Source organism: Coturnix japonica, chromosome 1 (assembly GCF_054131305.1).
Source record: "Coturnix japonica strain WE chromosome 1, WE-NBRP24, whole genome shotgun sequence".
Taxonomy (NCBI): domain Eukaryota; kingdom Metazoa; phylum Chordata; class Aves; order Galliformes; family Phasianidae; genus Coturnix; species Coturnix japonica.
Window position 1 is genome coordinate 121061512 of NC_140663.1, and position 14797 is coordinate 121076308.

The following is a 14797-nucleotide window of genomic DNA, read 5'->3' on the forward strand; positions in this document are numbered from 1 at the left end:
ATGCCCTCAGAAGGAGCCCACCATGCTGCCCAAGAGAAACCATGCTGAGCCAAGGGGAAATGCACCTTCTCTTTAAAGTCACAGCACTAGTGTCTCTTTCAGAAATGAGACAGATGAACTCTTCCAGGGCAGCTTGTATTTCACAGATCCAGGGCTTAAAATCTTATCTACAACACATAGGATGCTCACTGCAGCCTCTTTCTGTTTTGTTTTGCATTTTCAAAATCAGATTTACTGCCCAAACAGCCTGCAGAAAAAGGACATACTTCACCATTCACCTCTGTCTGTAGTAGCTCTGCCATCTGGCAGTGCTCAGCATTTTGCTAAAAATTTAATCTGAAGTAAGGATCGTGAACCCATTTCTTCTTAATTGTGCTTTACCTAGACACAGGAGGTCACTTTACAGTGTTGTAAAACACCCTATCTACCAATTCACTCTTGTTTATTCAAGCTGTGGAAGTACTTTGCTGCTTTAAAAGACGCAGCACAAACCAAAACTGAACTAATCCCAGATTTCTGCATCTCTATAAAATACAAGGAGAATTCAGTACAGAAATAACACACCATCGTAATCCAGGCCATAATCTTATTTACTCAGGGTGAAATGAACTATGCTTACCCCCGTGCTGGCTCTGTTTCCAGAGCTGGGGGCAAAGGACAGCCAAAAACTGGGCAGGTGGAAACTCAGGCCTTGAAGGCAAATAAAAAGATATTGATACAGTCACAGTATGGGCAACATCTTTTACCCTCTATTCAAACTTGCACATGCTCAAGAACACATAAAAGTTTCAACAGACCAAAACTGAAAGGGATCCCAAACCTCAAACAATGCAGTGCAGCAGGAGTCCCTCCAGCAACCCAGGCCTTCAGGGCAAAGTTGTGCCCAAACCTCCCTCTATGTCTCTCTGCTTCAACTGCTCCAGGATTAAGTGAAGGGCTTTTTATGACACAGCACACACAAAGACTTCACAGTTATTTTCCTCTCCCCTATAAAACAGCTGTTAAAACCTAATACCAACAAGACAACTTACTCAGAAAACAGGAGAAGCTAAAAAAATAAACAACACACCTCATATTAAATGTTTCACATCAATTCATTTTAATACTGAGACTGGATCTCCTGAAAGTTTTTAATCAGACCTTCAGCACAGTCTGGGGGACTTGAGCGTGGAGTACAGCCCCGCTGAAAAGGACATGGGGTTACTGGTGGATGGCAAACGACATGAGCCAGCAATGTGCCCTCACAGCCCAGAAAGCCAGCTGTATCCTGGGCTGCATCAAAAGAAGTGTGGCCAGCAGGGCAAGGGAGGTGCTCACCTGGAGTACTGCATCCTGATGTGGAGTCCTCAGTACAGGAGAGACAAAGACCCGTTGAAGCGTGTTCAAAGGATTGCACAAAAATGATCCAAGGGATGGAACTGGGCTGAGAAAGCTGGGGCTGTTCAGCCTGGAGAAGAGAGCTCCAGACCCTTCAGCAGGGTCTGTGGTAACAGGACATGGAGAAATGGTTGCAAGCCCACAAACACCAATTATGTCCTATAGGGTGAGAACTGGAAGTGGGGGACAGCTGTGATATTCTGCTTGGGCTCACTGGAGATCGCATATTTACTGCAAAAAACAAAGGTGGTGGAGATCACAAACTCTCACGCTTGGGATCCTGCTAAAACCACAGGTGAAATGCTCCTAGCAGTTTCTGCAATACTTTGCTTTCATGGCCTAATACAAAGCCAGCTTGAAGCAACAAAAACTTTCAGGGTGATTGGAGAAAGAGTCGACGTAACTGCTTCCTTTGCACATAAAACAAAGTTATAAGCACTCCTCTGCACAAACTTCTCCTGTCTTGGCTGCTTCCACTTTAGCTATGACTTGTTAATAAAGGATGGCATGCAATCATCAATATAGCATAATAATAAATCAACATTAAACCTGCTCTAGTTCTTCATGGGTGGTTTCCTACTACACAAAGCAAACTGTCAAGCTATCTTGCCAGGCTGGGCTTTTTGTTCTTGTTGAGCTGACTCTTGTTTTCATTCAGCGCTACTCCAGCAGCAGGCAGGGCACAAGGAACAGCATGAGACCTTGATGAACCTGAGGGAGCTCTCTCTGGTGGTCACTGCTTCCACAAATGGACAGCTGGGACGGGGAGTCAGCGTTCAGGGGCTAGTCCTCATCTGGTGTTTTAGATCTTAAGCATGTACTTGCAATTTCTCTTCAAAACTGTTTCCTGTTAATTATTTAACTGTAACCATAACTATTAATAAAGAAATTATGGAAACTCAATTAAGATATTTAAATTTCATGATAATGAAGTTCTGGTTTCGTGGAATACAGAATTCTTTCTCTACATTTCTTTCAAGTGACCTTACTACTGCACCATATTTAGTTGAGAGAAGACAGCAGTCATTTGGGTGCTAATTTATAACTTCAGTTCAAAAACAAAAGACTCCCTGACTCAGAAAATCACTTGGGAGCAGGACAGCAAAGGCTCAAAACTCAGTGGATTGTGCGTGAAGAGAATTGGCAATACCAGTCTAGATTACATTAATATTACTACACCGGAGTGAATAAAATAACAGTAAGGCCACTACAGAGAAACTGCTTAACCCACTCTGCATACCATAAATACTAACTAAAATACATCCCACTTTTTGTATATATCCTGCACCAACAATTGTTTTTTTTTAATATATATATAAACACACACACACATATATATACATATATACAGGGGCTTTCAGTGCCACAAAATGAAAAAAAGCCAGGATACAGATGTATGCTTTCAAGAGTTTGAAGAGGCTGTTTACATCCAGGCACTGCGCAGATCCCAGGCTGTGCGTGCTCTCAGACTGAACGTTACAGGCAAAACAGCACTGGGACCTTAAAGGTAAACAGTCATAATTTTGCTATTCCTAGCACCACCATTTTTTATTCTGTCAACAAAGAAATTCACAAGCCTGTGTATTCGGTTGTAAGCAAGAGCTCCAGAATTACAGCAGTCTGCACAGCACGGGCAGAGGGCTGCTTAAGTGCTATTCTGCCAGCCCTGATGTCTGGCAGCACCGTTTCTTCGAAAGAGGTCTTGTATCCTTAACATGGCTGCCATGCCTTACATAACACAATGAATGACAACATAAGTATTTTGTTCCCTCGGACAGGCACTGCCCACTGGCCATAGGATTCCTCATACAGAACCACAAACAGCTGAAACAAAGCTTTGTAGCAGCACCGCTCCCTCCGAGAATAAGAAATAGCAGCAAGAAACTCAGCCCTCGCCAGCTCTAATTTCCCTTTCCTATCTTCTTCTAGTCAATAACAGGCATTCTTACCTTAAGAATAATGACAAGTGCGCTCAGTACAGCCTGCTGTGCTTCCTCTGAGCTCGTAAATAAATATCTTGGTTCAGCCGCTTGCTGCCGCAGGTAACCAGGAGCACAGCCTGCCTCTTCTGCTGCCGGAGCTGCTCCATCTGAGCGCTAGCTAACGGGAGCGCTGTCACTGTGAGTCATGGCAGTGACTCAGAGCAGATGCAGAGCTGCAGGAGGAGTTTAAGTTTCAGGCTTCCTCTCACTCGTTCCAGCTCCTTGTGGCACAGGCACACACGCATGCATGCAACACCTAAGTGCCTGCGTGCACACCTGAAGGTGGATATTTCTTTCGGCAGCAAGTTGGATTTATTTCTTTGTGCAATCTGGCCTGCCTTTCCCCCCTCCCTCTCCTCCTAGGATGGCTGATCTGGTTCTGCTGTCACTGTAAGTGTGCCAGGTGTGGTGCTATTAGGGTACTCACACAGCCAGGGGGAAAAGCACAACACCCCAAGAAAAACTGCAGAACAACAACAAAGTCAGGGCAATACACACTTATTCATCACAAACTTCTAACAAAGCGGCTTCACTAAGTATGCTGGGGACAATTTTGGAATTAAATGCAGTGAGAGGAGAGCATTTGGAAGGACTGCAGGACTACATGTGCATGAGAAGGAAGCTTATGTGCCTGATACCAGGACAAAGCGCCTATAGAAGAGCACAGCTGCATTACAGACAGGGTATCTGGGGAAAGGTTGGATTCTGGCAGCCTTCCCCATATCTCTCCATGTCAGTAGGGACTGACTGCCACAAAGCAACCTGATCACACTGCCACTCCCCAGGCCTGCCAGACTCCCCACCACTTCCAATTGAGAGCAGGCACTCTGAAGCCAAAGGCAGCACTTCATGCTTGACAGTGTTAAGATGCAGCACTGTGCTGATTACACTTTATTTCTGAAAGTCCTATTATACCAAGCAATTAGCACTGAGTAAACCAAGGCTTCGGGAAGGGCAGATGAAATCCTTTACTTCTGAGCCAGCAGGTCAACCGCATGGAAACAAACACGATGGAATGAATGAAGAAAGTATTGCCAAAAGAAGCTGCTGGCCTGAGGAACTATGCCATTACAATGCATAGACCTGCTTATCAGCCATTCATATAAACACCCCAGATATTTTGGGAAAAGGCACTCGGTTTATGTCAAAGCATTTACAGCAGAACATCTTTCCTCATCCCTAGCAAATGTCCTGCTGGCTAACATCCAGATAAACAGATTTGCACTGAGAATTCTCAGGGCAAAGCTAACATCAAAGCACGACTTTTATAGCTCTTGTGGTTTTGTCTTTTTAGAGAGATACCTCGCTGTAAAGCTGAATCAAATTAAAGGTAAGGCCATCCAGCCAATCCAAGGAGGTGCGTTGCTCTCTTCACTACCAAATCTGGTTGTTATCAAAGCCACAGAACAAACTTTCTGCTGTTGACAGCAAATGTTTACTCCCTCCTTGTATCTCAAAGCAGCAAAGAACACTGGTTTGGCAGGGACTAAGAGATGAGATGAAATCAAGCCAAGCAGAGCAATCCTTGAAGCACAGTCATGGAGATACACTAAACTCCATAGTGTGCCTGAGGATAAAAAGAAAACCGAACAAAAGCAAACAAAAAAACCCCAAATAACCCAAAAACAGCCATGACCCTCATGAATTTTAAGCATGAATCCAACAGCAAGGACACGGTCCAAACAGCAGCTATGACACAGAACAAAACAGGAAGGCACTTTGTTGCTCTTATTTGTTTTTAAATGTAAGGCATGCTTCAGCATATCGCCATTCAACATTATACTGTGGTCCATCTAGAAGGATAGATTCTGATGAAAGATGACTCAAAGAGCTGTTTAAGACCTCAAAGAGATGAAATATATGAAATATATATTATATAATATATATTATATATTATTATATATAATATATATGTATATTCATGTATATATTATTTTTATATATGAATATATATATATATATATAAAGCATTCAAGGACATTGCTGGCTTCCAGTGCATTAGAGTAACAGAAGCAGATTGAGGAACACCAGCAGTATCCACAGTGACACCTTCCCTCCACCTTCCCCCTTTCAGTCACCCCTCCTTCATCTACATACATACTCTGCTTCATCCTAACAGTTTGCAGCCTGGTTTATCTGAGCCCTATGGGAAGGTGCAGAAACCAGACCTCAGTGTCTTGCTCAGTAGAACATCACAGTTCCCTTTTAATGTACCTCAGCAGGTGGCTCGTTTCTTCCAGCTAATTAACTCCCATGGCTACTGTGATGTGCAATGACCAAAGCACAGTTTGTTTCTTAGGAAAATGAAAACATCCGCTGGTAACAGCATCAGTCCCAGAACCTTTACCTTGCACAGAAAGCAAACAGAAGAAGCCACAAATGAAAGCAGAGCTTAGTGACTGGCATGGGAGGAGGGCAAAGGATGCACTTATCACAGTCATCTCAAGGTCTCTGAAGGTAAATAAAAGGAGGTGCTTCCGTGGTTGAGCTTGGTACCATCAACACATCATCCACCAGTGCCTCAGTAGCATCTCTTCAAAAGTAACAGCTAGCAAAGCAATCCAAAGGACGCTGTGTGAAACCATTTCCACTGTACCATACAAGTGCATTTCTTTACAGACCACCTCACACTACTAGGAGTTAGACACAAATAAGATACATATTTTATCTCTTGTAACAACCCAAAGCTACATCTCCTGCACTGTGAACAAACTACGTGGATAGTGAAAATGCACAAGATGATTTAAATTCCCATTTCCTCTTTATGGTATGTTCTCAGTGGAGTGAATGGGAGACATGCAGATGGCTGAGATCAGAGAAAGTGGCTAAAATAATACAAGAAAAATGTAACTTGTGACAACACATGCATTGACCAGATGAGAGACCAGGTTAAAGACTTTTCTAAGGCTCCTGCATATTGACATGTGGACACACTTGCTGCACAGGAAAGCTGGCTTACATAAGGACTCCCCAGATTGCACTTGATGTCAGCACTGAGTCAGTTGATCTTCTGGCAGCCGGCCTGCTCATATCTATCCACTTCTGTTCTCCTTTCCTCTTTATGCCAACATCTGCCCATGCATTGACAGGGAAGGTCAGCAAGATCCTAATATCACACTGAACTTCATAACCAAACAATGTACTATTTCCGATTAACATCTGCCCAGTGTTTTTCCCTTAATTCAGAAACTCACCTCTTCCTAAAAAAACTATTCAGCACAAGTATGGAAGCATCTGTAAACTCAATTTTTATGTACGTCTTATAATTCAATCTAGATCACAGAGAAGGCGCTTCTGAGAATATTACAGTTTGTCCCATTAACATAGATATAATTTTCTGATTTAATCTTTACATTTCTCTACAACACACAACTACCCCTCTGTTTCAAACCAGCATACCCCATTTTTCCATTGATATAATAATTTCACTTGAACATTAAACTGCAAGTCCTAACAAAAGAGACAACCAAACCCAGGCATAAACTCATTTTGAGGCAATCAGATGCTACTATATATGACTTAAACGTTACATTTCCTTGCGCTGTCAAAGAAAATGCTGTGCTCTAGTAGGAATTGCCTATATCCATTCATTTCACTCATTCAATACGCTCTATACGTTTTCCGAGTTCAATTTTTCCCACTTCACAATGCAAGACTTGTAGATCTCACGCTAGTCTTTGTGACCTGAGACTGGGAGGTTCTTCAAATACCTCAGAAAGAACTATTGTTCATGCTGGAGAACGTAGCTGCAAAGACTTAGTGTTTTCTCAGTACCATCTGCTGCACTGGGTAAACTAAATGAAAAACCAGCAAAACTGAATGTGAAGCTGGCCAATTGCACTGACTGTTACTCAGCATTTTTGAACAGAATTTACTTCTCCTCATTAGCAAGAAGAAAGAACTGTAACGTAAGACTTCTGTGTTTGCTCAGCAGATTCCTAATGCTCCGTCTTGTCTTCTCAACTCAGCTGTACTCCTTTGCAAGTTAACAAGCTCCAATCCTCAGTACAGAAATCGTCTCCTGGTATGTTCCTCATATAAAAGGTCATGAAGAAGAACTGCCTATTTAAACACATTTACAGGCCTAGATCTGTTCCTATTCATGGCTGTCTTTGCCCTTTGCAGCATGGTATAATACAGCATTACACAAAAAACTATGAGGAGGCATATTGACTAGTAACAGATCTAACGAGCACAAAAGCCAAGACTGCACTATTTTTCTCCCTCTCCCCAAGTTCATTATTTGTTTGTTTTTCCCAAAATACTTTATGTAACAATTTAATCAGAATGAGCTCTCCATCCATAAACTCACAAACTAAGTTGCACAGTGAGCCCAGCCTCTACATGTAGTGCATCGGAAATTATTCCCCAGATTAATGTCACCAAGTATCACTGGGACCACGTAAAGATTAAGGAGCTGTACACAGCAGCTCCTTATCTTGTATAGCAAAATCAAGACCAGTAGGAGCCTGAGGTGGAAATATCTTATTAAAAATGTTGATAATGGAAAAGCATTTCTTCCATTACTAATCTAAATTTTGACATTCAGAACTTAATTGACTTCAGATCATCAGGGATTTTTCCCAAAAGTAGGCCATGGAAAAGCATCAGTAGCTGTGCCATTTAAAGGTATTTCTTTTTTTGACATCCTTACTCCATGATTTTAGATAGCTTTTAATCACTTAGCTCCTCATCATACGTATGGCATAAACTCTTTCACACATCATAGAGATGGGACAAAGGAGAAATAGTTTTAAACTATTTTAAGGTTGGTTCTAATCAGTGCAGAAGTGTTTAAAGATCTATTTAATAAATGACAGACATTCTTATCAAGGTATGCTTCAAATTACATTCACTTTTGCAAACAAAATAATTTTAAAGATAAAGAAGGCCTAATGAAAAGACTTTGAATGCAAGTATAGATCAGTGATAGAAACGTAAGCCAGAGTGATCCATAAAGACAGGTAGAGTAAAAATACTTTATCGATTAAAGCTATTTTGGACTACAGTAATTCTCTGTTAATTCCTCTTGGGGAAATATATATATATATATATCTTTCTGTGAAAGGGCTTCTGAAATAGAATACAGCATAATTCTCTTTGCTGATTATATCAAGATTAAACGGAGACACCAAGCTGAACAAAGATGTAGGAAGACAAGAGTCCTTAATCTGCACCAGCTCTTCAGCACAGTCTGAAAAATGAACTTCTCTCCCTAACACGTGAGTAGTCATTTATAGCCACAGAACCATCTATTTTGCCTAAGCAGTGACCTACCTATCAGCTAACGACTGCATAGCACTGCTTCACTGAGGAAGTCTCAAGTAAAGACAAACACTGGCACTAAACCACAGGTTCCTCGAGTCCTATCCAGGCACAGCAGGGTACCACAACTATGGGATCCAAAACCATAACTATGGATGGATTTTACACAGGCTGTAATTCAAGAGCAACAGCTGTGGTTAGGATGGAAAAGGAAACTGACACATTACATTAAAATTAAAGGAAGACAAGTAAAAACTAGCTATCCTCATCTTAACCTTTCTTTTTACAGTAGATCTAAGAAGGGAGGAAAGGCGAGCAGTACCTGTTATAGAATCATGCAGTGTTCCTAAGTAGTCTCTTTATTATTATTCTTTTGGTTTTTTTAGGCTTTAGTACAACAGGTCGGTCATATGTTTTCAAAAGGACCTGGCATTGTCAATTATCACATGAAAAAGCTTCATGTTTATTTTTATAATCTGTAATTTAGATAGCAGCTAATCAGTACAAGCCTTTTATTGCTGTGGTGGTGGTTGCACATTTCATCTACCCACTCTTTACCCCCTGCTCCTTCTGCCATAAATGTAATTGAGAGACCTGCCTGAAACACTATACAAATAGTAACAAACTTTGCATTAAATTAGTAGCAATTATAGCTTTTATAAGGGAGAGAAATAATTATTTCTTAACCCACATAAACGTTCCTCCACACTGAAAGGCAGCATATTTTTGGTATCTTGCTTGTGGTCTTTTATTTGTTTTGCTTTTATGAGAACCTTTTCCAGCATTGTTTTTCTGATGTTTCTTGGCACTGTGGACTAAAAACTCATGATCTAGGTACTAAAGAGAAGAAATACATAGTCTGTAGAGTTACAATGTATTGTAAAAAAATCTCACATTTAGAAATAATACAAGAAAATTAGAAACTGCAGAATTTGCTTTAAATAAAGAAAACTGCTGATTCTTCCTACTCACTAAGCAGGAATATAGGAATATTTAAGACGATAAATTAAAAACTCACTCTCCGATAGTTGTGTAATACTTCTGATCTCTTAAATGGGTTGAAAATTACCTTAACCCATGCATATCCATTAAATGCACTGTGAAGGTTGAACAGACTACATCAACAAGAGTCAGCAAACATATCAAATTCTTCACTTCCTCAGAAACAAGGCAGCAAGAGCACGAGTCAGAGCATAGAAGCAAAGTATGTGTCAGGAATCAGCTTCTAAAAGCTCTCACTTTCCCCCAGGAACCACAGAGAGGCAGTTTGCTGATGCTGACTAGCCCCAACCAAATTTAGCAAGCAACAGAACCCACAGATAACCAGAAATGCCGCAGCAACCTAAGTGCTAAAGTTTGAAAGGCAGAATAACCAGTAAAAGTGGAGCTCAAAATAGAATAAGGAAGGATTTGGCTCTGAGGTATGATATGTTTTTAGAAGATGATAGACAGGAAATGTAAGAGCTGGTGAATTGACACTCTCAGCCAGGCAAAGGAAATCAATGTTAGCATCAGGAGAGTGAAGAGTAAGCAAAAAGAGCTCTGGTCAATATACCAACCTGTGAGCAGCTCTCAGTGCATGGCACTGAAGGGAGAGAAGCTAAAGGCACTGCGGTGGATGCTAACAGCTGCGCTAAGGAGCCGGGAAGGCAGAGCGCAATCTAGTTCAGAGAACAGGGAATTGAAAATGGCAAACGGCAATGCAGGTCAAACCGCACAGTAAATGTTATGATGGAGAAAGATCTCAAGGTAGACTCAGGAGAGGAGTGGCTGGAAGAGACACACACACATCTGTAAGCTGCCTGGCTGACAGGTTGCTTGCAAGACAAGAAAATGAGATTCTCTGGGAAGGTCTGAAACAGCAAAGGGAGACAGAGGAAGCAAAGGGACTTGGGCACAAATCACAACTTCTTGAAGCAGATGCCTTTCACTGTCTTCTGGAAGTCCACAAACCGCTTTTTATACTTTAAGTAGTAAACTGTGCTGGGCAAAAGCCAGCCTTGAATTCTGCCTAAATAAGAGATAATAAGAGATTATTTTGAGAAGGACCGTGCATGAATGGCTGCTCTCCAGCCTCAGTCCTTTTCCTGATTTATTTTTGTTCTCTTCCCTGTTGAGTGAACACTGCCAGAAGGAGCCACGAAGTACTGAGCCCTCTTGGGAAGATGAATAGCAAGCACTTGAAGACAGAACTGACAGGACTGCTTTGTTACATCTTCGTTTTGGAAAGTTTGGAGGTGTCACTCAACTTCATTTTTCCTCAGAAATCTGAAACTTTTCATTTTTCTCACAGTGCAAAGAGCAGTGGAAGAAAGTGGGAAAAGACAGATGGACAGAGAGATGGATACACAATCATTATGATAGAATTCCAGTCTCAACCAAGGGCTGCCTAGTTTCTAAAAGCTGAAGACAGTAACAGCTGAGGTACAGAACAAAGCCAGTTTAGACACAGCACTGTGAAGAATAAGGCATCAGACAGAGGAAAAATGGTCTTCAGCTCATGTAGCACTCCACATACTTCAACTTGTACAGCAAAGCAGAACAGCTCCAGTTTTAGAAAATAGCCCCAAATTAATCCTAGCAAGAACACAAGCTGGCAGATAGAATTCTTAGTATTCAATTTGGGAGAGTGCTGAGAGCAGCTGGTACAGAGCAGGATGTCTCCAAGCTAATCTCTGAGATGCTGTCAAGTCCCACACTGCTCCTACCATCAGTTGCAAGCACAGATAGGAGACAACTGTGGAAATGCCCGTTAGTCCTTTGGCTCTCAGGCTACAAATTGAGGGGAGAGAAAACCGCCTTAATAATAATAAACAATTCTCTTCCTCAGAAGAAAAAGACAGTAACATTCTTCAGATAAGTAGTTAAAATGGTATGTCTTATTTTAGGCAGCGACTAACCACTCAAACATCCACAGAGCATTCAGTCTTCTGGAAAATTCTTATAACGATGCCAAGTTTGAAAACACACACACACACATATATATGTATATATATAATTTATTATTGCAGCACACACATATGAAAGACGGGTGAGACCTGCACACTTGGGGTTGATTAAGGGTATTGTCCCACTTCAGCACTACAGTCAAGCCCTCACCTTTCTCTGCAAGGTAAAAACATGAAAACAGTTGGCTAGTTTCTTTGTTCGCTGTGTTTTGCCAGGTCTATCTGCCTTCTCACCATTCAAATGATTAAAACACAGCTGCCACAAAAGCGTGCAGACCTGATTACCTACCTGAAAAATATGCCAATGGGCAGGTGTCCTTTTTGAAAGCAAAGGCCAAAACTGTTTTCTCCTGGAAGCTTTTAAGCAACATAACTCTGTGCCAATAACCATCCGTAACCTTCCTTAGAAAGGAGGTCCAGGCAACCTGCAGCCCCAGAACTTCAGCCCCAGTATCAGAAGAACCACCAGCTTGCAGAAAAGCTACAAACTCGGCTTGTCTGCTGTGTAAAAAACCCTAACAGTTCTCCACACAAAACAGCAATTCCTTGGGGTTCTCAAGCGGTTACACCAATAAAGGCCCTGGGACAAACTTCATATGCTAAAAATTGGTAGATACTGTCACAAATATCAACATAAGTACTATCCTAACTTTTAATATTACTTTAGATAGGCTGTGCAGGACATCGGTCTAATTTTCTCTGTGTTAGAAGCACTAGTAACATGGGGTTTTTTGTTCTTATGTTTTATATCTCAGCAATGAATTTTTGTTCTTCTCCACAACGATGGAAGAAGTGAGCTACATCCCTTCCTAACAACAGTGCTTTATTCTCAGAGAGACAACAGCAATGTGAGACATCCCCCTAAAAAGACACAAACCTCTACTGTACATCATCGTGCTGCAGACGCTCTCAATGACTAAACAGCCACAAAGCCAACTCCCTCTAGTACTTCCTTTCATTTTCATTGAAAAAAAGCTAAAGGATAAACTCTTCTTCCCTATGGTTGTAGACAATTTGTTTAACAGAAGCTATTTAAAACACTGACTCCAGTCAGTAACTTCTTACTCTGCAAGTAACTTTGCTGATGTCAGTGAAGTCCCTCAGCACAGAAAAAGCACCAACAGTTGACATTAAGCTGTTCTCTATATCTAAAATTGGGTAAAACACAGGAAGAATTCAGTTTCCCAAGGCAGAGTTTTGTGCCAGGGGAACTCAGAGCACAGCTGCCAGACAAAGAACAGAAATCCAATATGCACTGTCAGTCACAAGTATCTCAAGTCTCCACACTCATCAGAAAACAGAGAGGAAGCATGCTCAATAAATACACGCAGCTCTGAACCACTATCATCCCTACAACCCTTCACCAGAAAGAACTCACAGCCGTAGACACACCATAGAATTTCTCACCTCTTTGCTTCAAGTCTCTCTACCACAGCTACCTGCAGAGGCCTAAGCAAGTTGGTTGAAGCCCAAATGGTGCTGGTTACACCTGTAAAACCTGCAGGAAAGCCAACGTGAGTCAGCCCTTCCCTCCCACTCCAGCAGGCGCAGACCTTACCGTGTGCAGACAACTGGGTCATGGCCCAGACAAACAGGAGGGCAAAGACATCCTCAGCACAAACAGCAATGCTGTGCAAACAAGCACATCCTGTTTCAGCTGGTTTCCAACTGTTACCTGAAAACCTCTAAACCATATCTGCTACACTTAACTACCACTCTTGTATTTTCCCTTCCAACAAATGGTTTCTCAGGTCCAAAGGTCTGTGAGCAGAAAGGAGATGCTGATGCTAAAGCAGGGGATTTCTATTCCTCAACAGAACTACATGCAGACACTCGAGATCTCACCTGCAAGAGCTACACTCTTTAGATATTGTTGACAAATCAGAATAAGATGCTATTCTGGTATAAAATAAGTTCCTTTTATTTCCCCATCTAAAAGCAAAGAGCTATAAGTTCCAGCATTATTTTTCCCTATATATTACTTATTATGGTGCCTAATGTTTGCTTGCCATTTCAAGCTTCTCTGCAGGAGAAAAAAAAACCAGCACTGTTAAAAATTATTTTCAGTGGTTCACCAGTTTTATGTCCATCGTAAGAGAGAAATACATTCATTTTTATAGTCACAACTTCTCTATCTGCTCACATGATAATTACAAATTATTTCGCTCCACCTCAGCCTGTTTTACTTCATGAAGAATTCAAGTTATAAATCCTGCAATACAATACCTCACTATACTTAAAATGAAGCATAAAGGCATGATTTTGTAACATTCGCAGCTACAGAGATCTAAACCAAAACTCCGAAGGTCAGACATTCACTACATATTTTCATAGACTGCCTGGTTTTAGAGCTAGAAATGCAAAGCTACAGGATTGTGATTGAATTAAGTGAGAAAGTGGACTTTACAACAGTTGACATCTGTCTCACCTAATGCTACAGTGAGTGGAGATCAGTAGACTTTCAGGTTTAATTGTCTGTAACAACCACAAGCAGCACAAACCACAGTAGGAAGTCAGTTGCAAGAAATGTAACAATTGCTACAAAGACTAAATTATGAGGCTGTTGTAAATAACAGTGCTTCTTCCTGCATTGCTTGCATTTCCTCCTATCACAAGCCTTTAAAAATGCTTTTATTCATCTCTGATCTCTGCGATGTGGAAGTTTGATTCAGAACCAACTGATGTCAGAGGAAGCGACAAAGCAGATCACAAAGAGAGGAAAATAACTAGGTTGTGAACAGTCTGTTGTGACCAATTCAGTGGGCAGCATTAGCAGCCTGTAAATGACAAGAAGGGCTAAGATGAAAGACTCCTGAGCATGAGTTGGCAGACACTGTAAGCAAAGATGAAGTGTGTTTTTGTGTAGCCTTCATCCTCCAGGTGCTTGCCATCATCAACTCTTTGCACAAACAGGGAACTATTTATGCTCCAGCAACAAAACAGGACCTGAAATTCTTCTATAAAAAATAAATGTTTATAAAAATACTGGGGGAAAAAAAAAACAACAAAAAACAACAAAAACATCACCCTATCCTCTTTTACCTACCATTTCTGGTCTGTTGTCCTTAGTGGCCAACATGAAAAACAATAATATTTTGATTGGCTTTCTCACTGTTTTTGGAGAACTCCACACTGTACATGATACAGCTACCAACTGTTTTCCGAGTCACTGAAATTAAAAGGCTATTTCAAGGACAGCTACAGTTTTGATCAGCAAGTAAATGA

General features: G+C 41.2%; 1 protein-coding gene across 45 annotated transcripts in view; it reads right to left on the reverse strand.

The window, feature by feature from the left end:
• Positions 1–14797, reverse strand: part of INPP4A (inositol polyphosphate-4-phosphatase type I A) — a 96842-nt gene that overhangs the window by 70540 nt on the left and 11505 nt on the right. For 10 of the 45 annotated variants that reach the window (XM_015850923.3, XM_085532992.1, XM_085533033.1 and 7 more), the window contains exon 1: positions 3327–3468. The exons of 33 other annotated variants lie outside the window; for them this stretch is intronic. The gene's annotated coding sequence lies outside the window, so the exon portion shown is untranslated. Of the gene's footprint in view, positions 1–1317; positions 1551–3326; positions 3469–14797 lie in introns of those variants that run through there. 2 more of the 45 variants (XM_085532810.1, XM_085532881.1) reach the window with 2 other exon arrangements.